We start from the raw sequence: 11,196 nt of genomic DNA, 5'->3' as shown, positions 1-11,196 counted from the left end.
CGGTCCTAACTATAACTATCTACTGGACCCACCTCCACTTTACTTTGCACCCGTCTGAAGAGTGCAGTACGCCAAGGTGGACTTTGGAGCCTAGTAAATACAACGTCCTGCACCGCCACTGGGCGCAGAAGCATCAGCGTCGCAGAAGCGCCAGCCATACAGACTGGAGGAATATCGGGAATATGCCGACCCCTGCTCTATGTATCCCGAGGCCTGGTGGCTGACAAGGGATGTCCTTGGATTTCCATACAACGTGGAGAGGTGCCAGAGTCAGCGGTAATAGGAGGTGTATAAACTGAAGGGGTATAAGGCACTGGACATTGATCGACCTATCCCTCCCTCCCTACCAGCTACCGCGTCCAATGAGCATCCAGCTCTCTCAATTTAAAGAACGGACTCACCCACGTTACGTTTAACACAGCACATGCGAGCTGGAAGAAGGCAGGAACGCCGAAACGCGTCCTCGCGATGTGTGCTTTGAAAATAAAGGATTTCACCATCCCGCGAGTGCACTGTGTTTTCAACACTTGAGCCTTTATATATATATATATATATATATATATATATATATATATATATATATATATATATATATATATATATATATATATATATATATATATATATATATAATCTACTGGCGGTTGCCAGTAGATAGTTATAGTTAGGACCGAGTTCCCATAGGAAATCTGAAAATTCTATTTTGAATAACTTTGGCGCCGGTTGACGAATCCTCGCGAATTTTTCAAAACTAATGGAGCGCTCTGCTCAGCTCCTACCCTGAAAGTCTCGGGCTGATTCGTGAAGCGGGGGCTGAGAAAAAAGGGGGGTCCCAAAACGCGTTTTCCCCATGCATATTCCCATAGGACCTTTAGTCGAAGGTACAGCCCTAACGGCTGAACAGAATTACTTGAAATTTGGCAAAGAGGTAGTCCTCAGGTCAGGCATGTGCCTTTTGCATATATGGTGTCAATCTGTTCAGTAGTTCCTGAGAAAATTGCAGTTAAAAGTACATAAATATCTATATGCAGTGCCGTGCGCGAGCGTAATTCTGATTTGTGGTTAGATGTCAGTCAACATTCGAATCGGTCGAAATCAGGAAGTGTCGGACGCCATTTTGCGTGTGGCAGTGAAAAAGAAAGGTGGAGAACGTGAAAAGGGGGCAGGGTAGAGAGTTCCTGACCCCCTAGCCTTTGTCAGGGGGTCCCTGAAGGACCCCGAAGGGTGAAAAAAACATTTTTTTTTAATTTTTTTAAATCGCGGGGTGCGCTCACCGTGCGCGCACGGTGAAAAACCCTTAAAAAAAACACATTTTACACTGTTTATAAGTTTATAGAAGATATTAACTATGCTGTTCAACTTTATCCAAATTCAAAATAAAAGAGCTGAGCCATTCCATATTAAAGGATACAGTCAATCTATAACTATATACATAGGTAGTTTATTGGAAAATAAATATATAAAAAATATAATAATACATACATAAAGTAGCATTTAAAAAACCTTACAAATTCACTAAAAAAAATATAGGTTTCACACACGTTATAGTTAGGAATTAGCATTTAAAAAACCTTGCAAATTCACTGAAAAAACCATAGGTTTCACACATATTATAGTTAGCTGGACATTTCACTCGTAAAAAGCCATTGAAATTCCCCCGTTATAGTTAGTTCAGCTAACTATAACTCGCGCGACCACAATCCACTGCTGATGACGTTGCATATTACATCACTCATGACATGGTCAGTGACATCACTCATGACATCACTGATGACATCTCAAATGACATCACTGATGACATCACTGATGACATCATCCAGTGAATATGTGTCTTTCTGAATTTTTTTTTTTTATATATATATATCTAAAGGTTAATGGAAGAATAAATGGGTAAATAAGTGTCTAAATGGATGTTTTTTTTTGTAAAATTAATTGTATAACTGACTTATTAACAGTATCTTAGTGAATACAGTGATGTAATATGCGACATCATCAGCAGTGGATTACAGTCGCGCGAGTTATAGTTAGCTGAACTAACTATAACGGGGGAATTTCAATGGTTTTTTACGAGTGAAATGTCCAGCTAACTATAACATGTGTGAAACCTATGGTTTTCTCAGTGAATTTGCAAGGTTTTTTAAATGCTAATTCCAAACTATAACGTGTGTGAAACCTATGTTTTTTTTAGTGAATATATAGTTTTGTACTTACCTGTTTAAACATAGGGAGTCGAAATTTTTGCATTCTATATTTTTGCATCAATATATTTTATTTCTATATTTTTAACATCGATATTTTGTCAGTGAATTCTGCATGTAAATATGGTGAGCTGACCACTATATTAGTGGGAAGTTAACTCCATTGCCATTGCAATGGAGTACTCTCTCTACCAATATACAAATCAGGCCTATAATCATGATACTGGAGATGAACCTCTCCACTTTGGAATCTGCCAAAACTGAAGAGAGACTGAGTGGGTAAGGTGATCGCTGTCTCCGGATTTAGTGGTTATACTTATTCTTAAGAAGTTTCCAATGATAGTTAAAAAGCAGTGATACACATGGTCGGCATGCCTTCCCCAGTTACGTATATCGTACTATGCTTTAGTTGTGGGCTCTGTTTATGACCTAACAGGCACCAAACACCAGTGGTTTGAAAACTGACCTGGCTTCTGACTGAATTCGCCTTACCCCGTTATCATCAGTGGAGACTGGAAACATGGTGCTGGACATCCTACTGGACAAGTCGGGCAGCTCTGGTCTTCGACATTCACGGAATAGTGCCATTCTTATTGACGTTATGGCTGACTTTTTCCTCTTGGATCCATGGTAATTGCTGCACCCTAAGGAGAGATATTATACTGACATATCTCCAGCCAGAAAGGGCCAAGCCCTTAAGTTCTGGACCTGATCTAGAATCACAATCCGATGGTTCTTTTTAGCAGCATATAAGTGAAGAGGGGAGAAAGTTGTTATTAATGCTGATCAATTCAACAGGCATTTCTCTGGACACATAGTAACCACAGACAATTATGAAAGGTTAGTTAATTTACAACAAAGCCAAAAATAACTGGACATAAAGACACCTCAAAATTAGAGTGTAAAAATGCATCAGAATCAGCACAAAACCAAGGGCATTATTAGGATGGCTGGCGGACTTTGTCCACCCGCCATCCTGACGTAAAAAGGGACCGCCCGCCATAAGTGCGGCGGTCCCGTGGGGGGTGATTAGGATGTACCCACCACACTGGCGGGCACAACCTGCATTTTTAACATTGCGGCGGCCGGTGCTTTCAGCATCACCCGCCGCAATGCCAAAAATGCATGTTGTGCATATGCATGCACAACATGGCAGGCACGGAAAGGCTGCCTCCCGCCTGCATCTTGATATGGATGGCGTTGTGTAGCAGACACCGCCACCATATTAAACCCTTTTCCGCCCGGTCAACTCGTCGACCGGGCGGAAAAGTGGCAGACGGTCTACCCGTCCACCGCAGTACCCCCGCCAAACTAATATGGCGGGGGGGAAATGGGTGCCAGCGGGGAAGGATGTAGGGTGGATCGCCACCGCCATGCAGGCGGTGGCGATCCGCCCTGCACCCTAATGGACCCCCAAATCTCTGAATCCAGTGTAAATGATGAAGCATTAGCAACACAATTAAGTCAAGAATTAGGATGCCGAGGATCAGAAAGCATGAGTCCAAATTTCCCTGCATCGAGGGTTGATGACTATAAAATATCAATCTATTCCTACACTAGCACTAAAATAACATCCCTACATAAGGAATATGACACGTTATTTCGCATGCCATTACTTTGCATGCCATTACTACGCGGTTATTACTTAGCAATAACTGTTACTACGCAAGTTTTTAGTTCGGATACCATTACATTGAAAGTGTTAATGTATACGAAGTAAAAACTTGCCTAGTAATAAAAATGGTATGCGGAATAACGTGTCATATTAAAAAAATACATTTACCCCTTTTTTACACTATACTACCCTACACTACTGAAACACCTCTTCACTACCCTAAACCCTAAATCACTACCCCCTGCACGAACATACGCATTCCCCCAATCCGGTCCCTACACTCACTCACTACCCATCACAACCCCCCGACACTACACTAACTACTAAAACAGTAAACTACACTATACTAACACCACAACACTACCCTAAACCCTAAAACGCTACCCCCAGCATGACCCTGCCCTGTGCCCCAGTCCTGTCCCTACTCCCAAACACTACCCTGCAGGACCCCCGACACTACCCTAAACCCTACAACAGTACCCTACACTACACAAACACTACCCTAAAACACTACCCCCAGCACGACTCTACCCTTACTCCCAGTCCGTCCCCTTCACTTAAACACTACCCTGCACGACCCCCTGACACTACCCTAAACCCTAAAACACTACCCTACACTACACAAACACTACTACACTACCCTTAATCCTAAAACACAACCCCCAGTACGACCATGCCCCTAACCCCAGTCCATCCCCTACACTGAAACACTACGCTGCACAACCCCCCGACACTACCCTAAACCCTAAAATACTACCCTACACTACAAAAACACTACAAGACTACTCTAAACCCTAAAACACTACCCTAAGCACGACCCTGCCCCTACTCCTAGTCCTGCCCCTACATGCAAACACTTCCCTACATGACACCCTGACACTACCCTAAACCCTAAAACACTACCCTACACTACACAAACACTACTACACTTCCCTAAACCCTAAAACAAAACCCCAAGCACGACCCTGCCCCTACCCCAATCCGCTCCCTACACTTACAATCTACCCTGCACGACCCCCCGACACTACACAAACACCACAACACTACACTAATCCCTAAAATACTAGCACCTGCACGACCCTCCCCATCCCCACTCCTGTACCTACACACAAACACTACCATACACGACCCACAACACTACCCTTAAACTAAAACACTACTCCTCAAACACGAACCCTACAAAATTAAACAGTCCCTCTTACCTCTCTCTCCTCTGTGGGTGCCCGGAGCCCCTCTGTTGATGCTGTTGTCACCTGTTCTCCTTCCACCATGCCGTCTTTCTGGCCTCCTCCTCGCTGCAATTCGTCATTGCTGCCTCCTCGACTCCCGTCATCCATACACGCATTACTACGCATGTGTTGTAACAGCTCATGTGAAGTAATAACATGCGTAGTAAAGGCTACGCGTTATTACAGAGCATGCGTTGTAATGCATGAGTAGTAATGGTACGCGGTGTAATGACCGCGTACAAAAGGATGTTTACCCTACATAAGCATCTTCAGGGACAAGAGATAAAAGGTGTCAGCATGTGGAGGCTTCCTAAGAAGTTTCTCCACCATCGATGGGTCCAATAACATAAAGCTATCGAGACAGAGCTTGTACTAAGATGCTCTCTCTCCAAAGGCAGGAAAAGAAGTGGCACTTTCCCTACCTTCAATATCCCATCATTACAGGTATCCTTCCCAAGAGTTCTTGTGGGTCACTCCATCTGCTCTGGATGTCATCCTAAAAGTAATTTTCCATGGGACTGCAATGTACTTCTTTCCACCATTTCTGTCCTTGGTTTCCAGGCCTTCTCCTGTGCAATGGACAACGGTCTTCTCATATCCATTTAGACCAAATGATGTAACTTTTTCCCTCCTTGCATGATTAATAAAACTAAGACATTATTCTGACTAACATGAGCGCTTCTTTCACCTGCATTGCAAAACGTGAGAAAGAACAAATTCCACGGCACAAATTAAATTCAGCTATTAATTCTATAGTGAGAGTTAACAGGGAAAAATACATTTCAGGCCTACAAAATTCAGCTAACATAAGGAAGTGTCATGTGAGCTTTACAAAATTGCATAAGGAACTAAGACATGTTCAGTCAATATTTCTACATACACATAAAATGATAAATTAATAAACACTTTTAACAAATGAATGATTGTCAATTGCACCTCAGGAAATCTTCACCTTATTGTTTTCTACTAGTTACTTTACTTTCTACGTTAATTCTTCATGTTACTATTCAATGGCCTAAATACATTCACCCATCATGTTATTACATTTCATATTCTAACACTTCACATTAATACGACAAAGAATTATATGCAGGTGCGCTCTACACTATAATGCACCCTTAGAATAAAATGTGGCTTCTGCTACTTCAAGCCCATGGTACAAAATTCCTGTTAGACTTCTTCCTAAAGATGACGTCCGTTCTGCCAATAAACCGGACCTTAGACATCAAAGTGAGGAGTGTCTCTGATCATTCCCTGATTGCTCTCCCCCTGTATCTTTGGTTGGTGTTGCTCAAATCCCATACAGGGCGTCCAAACGTCTCCTAATTCAGGATTCCAGATGACAAGCAGAAACGTAGCTTACGGAACACCTGGAACTCAATGGACCAAATGCTCCCTCAAAACAGATCTTATGGGTAGCAGGCAAGTCTTACCTCAGTGGAATACTTATGAGTGCAACCAATTGGCTCCGGAAGAGGAAATAAAATCCATTCAGTTGGCTTATAGAGAGCATCGCAGCTGACCCTCGTGCTTTCTCTTCTCAACACAAAATATGAACTGAACACAGCCAACACCATGCTCGTAAAGAAAGCACTCAAGAGGATTAAACAAAGAAAATTCCAAAGAAGTCAAATGCTTATTCCTCTGCAGGTCCGACAAAAAGAAGCCAAGGCAGAGATTCTGGCTATCCATAATGCCTCTGGTTCCTTGCTATCCCGCTCAGACCTCATCGTATGGAATTCTCTGCCTTCTTCTCCAATCTCCATTCATCAGAATAACTGGACGATACCATAAAAGAGGACTCCTTCCTGTCACATCTTTACCTTCCCTAGCTCCCTGTCCACCTTCGGGAGGAGCTGGAACAGGATTTTATTGAACAAGAGGCGGGAGATGCTGTCAAGCGATGGCAACGGGTAAGCACCCGGTGAAGATGGATTCCCTTCACAATTCTACAAAAACACATAGTCTGTCATTGTCCCCACCTTACAGAAATTTTTCAGGAGGCTAAAGCTTCAGACTCCCTGTAGGAGGAATTTAATGGAGCTCATATCGCACTCATTCATAAGTCGGACAGGGACGTTTTTTTCTGGTCCAATATCCACCTGATCTCTCTCTTAAACTGTGACATTAAAATATCCTGCCCATGGTTTGGGCTAATAGACCGGGTAAGATGATCCATCTCCTTGTTCATAAAAACCAAGTGAGATTTGTGCTGTGAGCCGTTCCTCCCGTAATCATCTACACACCCTACTACATGTCCTTTGGCGAACCAGATCGGATGTAGACGCCAAATTGTTCCACTCCTTGGATGCCAAAAAAGTGTTGTGCCGGGTCGAGTGGCAACATCTTTTTTGTATCCTGCAGCACTTCGGCATCGGTCAAAGTTTCTTTGATATGCTTCTCTGGATATGCCACTCCCATGGCTCAAGTCCTTTGCATAAGCTTCCTCTCAGACCATATACACATCTGATGCGGCACAAGTCAGGGTTGCACTCTGTCACCCCTGCTTTGCTTTGTGACCTTAGAACCACTGCCCATCGTCATACGCTCTTCCACCTTGATATCCAAGGTTGACCACTCCAGCAGGGGATCTCAAACTGTTGCTATATGCGGACAATGTGCTCTTGACTTTAAGTAATCCTACAGCTTCTCTGCCAACCTTGATGACAATAATTGAACATTTCTCTGCATTCTCCAGGCATAGGATCAATTGAGCCAAAATAGAGGTGATGCCCATGATGCCCGCCACCACATGGTCTTTGCTTCAACGACTGCCAGTGCAATGGATCAACAACGGCCTGAAATATCTAGGGATACTGATTAGCACTGACTTTCCCACTATGGTCAGAGATAATATTCTGCCACTTTTGGAGAAGACGAAAGCGAATTTTAACACCTGGCAATCCCTCCAGCTATCATTGTGGGGCAGGGTCCAAACAATCAAGATGATGGTGGTTCCTAGGTTCAATTATGCATTCATCATGCTCCTGTTTAGTATACAGGCAAGCCACCTGAAACAGATCAATACGACTATTTAGCGGTTTGTCTGGGACACTACCCCTACGTGGGTTGGTGGCAGCCAAGCTATTTGCAGCTACAACGTATGTAGGCCTCTGCCTCCTGCACCTTTGGTCCTACTACAGGTCTTCCCACATGTCCCTGATAGCTTACCACCTTAACCCTCATATGGAACTTCCGCTCTGTATTAGAATAGAACGTAGACTCTACAGGGGATGGAAAGCCTTTTGCTTCTGTATGCTGAGCCCAAATTTTCATCAGACCCCTACAATCCTATCCTCCTGGAAAAGCATAAGATCTGGAAGATGACACATGAGCTCCTCTGAGAAGATGGGTTTAGCCACCCTAAAGCCCTGTTATGGCACAACGTGGCGGTGACCATTGACTCTAAGTCCATCTTATGGAAGAACTGGCATCTTAAGGGCATTTTTTAAGTAGGCCACATATTGATGGATGGAGTTACGAAACCCTTTGTGGAACTCTGTGATATATACAGCCTACCCAGATCCCATACCTGCAGCTGCTGCACTGCTTCCCCTCAATGCCGAAGACACGTAAATGGCTCCACACATCGTCTTTGTTATATACTGACTTGGTTCGATGGGGCCACTACAAGAAATTTATTACATAACTCTATTGTCTGCTAATCACCAGACTATTCTCTGCTCCGCTGGAACATATTCTCAAACTGCGATGGCATACGGGCACTTGATCTATAGGTTGAATGATCAAACACCTTTTCTTAGACATTTGAGGCGATTTTCTGTGAATCCATCACTGATACCATCAGATCTTTTCCATGCTGCACCTGAGGGAGTCTACTTTTCGTTGCCTATCTCCAGACCTCTGTGTTATGCTTCTTAGTACGCTGCACGTTAACTAATGGGTGCTTACTTCCTCTCTCATAAGCCTAGCCTTTGAATCTTTATACTTTGTACATTGCCGACTCTATGTGTTGACATTGTTGGGACCAGGTGCCCCGATTAGGTTGAGTGACCGATCAGCGGGGGATGGGGGGAGTGGAGTGTACCTAGGCTTCCTAGGTCTGCTTCCTTATTTTTAGACTGTTGTTTTTCTGTTTCTCTGCTCTTTACATGTACAATAGCAAAAATATATGTGATGATGTACTGGCTCTAATATGCTGTCCTGTTAATACAAATGTTTCAAACAGATCTTTATTTTAAATAGAAACAAAAACATGGCTGTATCAAATGCAAGTCTTCAATACTGTCCACCTGTTCGTTTCAAACCAAAACCTGTTGACTTTGCCAGTGCTTATTCTACTTCTCTGCCTGTCCTTGGTGGTTGAAAAACTGCTCTGCCGCTCACCGGTTTGACCACGAATGTAAATAGTCTTGTATGTGCCTCTGACTTGCTCCTTGAGTAATCAAAATGATTGCAGGGGTGCTATAGTCCTTTAACCTCATAAGCCCCCAACTGCACCTATGTCTGCTAGTGTCGAAAGCTGATGTAAAGGAATGTCTTGTAAGAAATAGAGAGTTTGAAAAATAATGCATTAAAAGCTCTCTTTATTGATCTAGAGTGTTTTCCTAGTTAGAGGAGATTTGTTTCAGCACAGAAATTTTTAAACATAAACTGCTTTCACTTATGGATTAGGTGAAGGGAGCGAAATGGTACAAGCGCAGACAGAATCACTGTTAAGAGGCAAATTAATTGGTGAAGACTGTACCATGCAAGAGCTGCATAACAAGAATAAGAGCATAATTAGTAGCTGAGTATATGATCGCTCTCACTAAAAAAAGCAACAATTATTCTTTCATTAATGTATCGGACGAATGCACTACGATAACCAGCTGGACACCATAATAAATCCTTTTGCTTTTTAATCTTTTTTTTCAAATGGCTCATGTGAAACCTCTGTTCCTGATTCTGAAAATGTAAATCTCAGTCTTTCGAATAGGAATTGCAAAAAAAATATATATAAAAACGTGAAATCTACTTAAACGATTTAAGGCATGTGCCTGAGGCTATGGCGTGTCGGGTACAAGAGTTCACCGGCAGCAAGACACTGCATGAGAAAAATGCAAAAGTATAATTTTGCAAGAACAGGAGAAACAGGTATGGATGGAATGGCTCTTCAAAGGTGTTGCTCATGTCAACGTCTTAATGATATGGTGTTAAAACTACTACCGGGTGTTTGCTTTTACCTCACAGAAGTGATTCAAAGAAACAAAAAAGTTTATTTGTAAGAACCGCCCCTAATCTCTTCAGCCAATCGTTCTCAGCCGTGCCTCTGAGATCCCAGCAGTTTCTACCATTCAAGCTACAATATAACTGCAGAGTTCAGAAGTAAGCCAGTGGAAGGCATCCCTTGCAGCTCCAAGCAGCGCACATGCCAGTGAGCAGGATGAAGAACACATTATTGAATTTCATCACCTTCCTACTGGAGAAACTGATTACCTTTGGCAGGTCCAGACAAGGCACCAAGAAAGAAGACACAAACACTGATTCAAACTACTACGATGTGTCATGTTTCAAAAGAGGCGACCTACTGGAGGTGTCGCGTACGCTCTTCGTCCACTTCGGCATCTACTTAGGAGATAACAGGGTCGCTCACTTGATGCCTGACATCCTTCCAGCTTTTTCTAGGGATAAATCCCGGATTCAGACAGTTGTGACCAACAAAAGGCTGATCATGGGTGTCTTGGCTAAAGTTGCCAGTATCAGGGTGGACACAGTAGAGGACTTTGCCTATGGAGCGAGCATTGTCGTCAATCACATGGACCGCAAGTTCACTGTCAAGCCATTGTCGAATGAAGAAGTGGCCACACGGGCTGAGAAGCTGGTGGGATCCATCGCATACAGTCTGCTGTGGAACAACTGTGAACACTTTGTGACATACTGCAGATACGACAGCCTAGTAAGCTTTCAAACCGATAAGGTAAATCCTGAAAAGTATGTGATCTACAGATAAAGTAAAGAAATCCTAAGTTTTATATTTCAAATGTTTATTTCTAAACTATAGTAAGCAAGGAACAGTTCTACGTTGCAATATAACTATAGAATTTGGATATGACAGCAATAATGTGTTACAGTTGTAATGTTTATCTCACATAGCCTCATGGTCTCAAACTCAGGAGCTACATTCCATAACAGACAGCTGCACATTGGTGGT

The 11,196-nt window shown here is 42.9% G+C and overlaps 1 pseudogene; it reads left to right on the top strand.

The window, feature by feature from the left end:
- Positions 1–10,428: 10,428 nt before the first annotated feature.
- On the top strand, positions 10,429–10,995 carry LOC146862499 (lecithin retinol acyltransferase pseudogene; annotated as a pseudogene).
- The last annotated feature ends 201 nt before the right edge of the window (positions 10,996–11,196 follow it).

This window comes from Triturus cristatus, chromosome 2_2 (assembly GCF_964204655.1).
Source record: "Triturus cristatus chromosome 2_2, aTriCri1.1, whole genome shotgun sequence".
NCBI lineage: Eukaryota > Metazoa > Chordata > Amphibia > Caudata > Salamandridae > Triturus > Triturus cristatus.
This window is presented reverse-complemented; position numbering and strand designations above follow the sequence as displayed.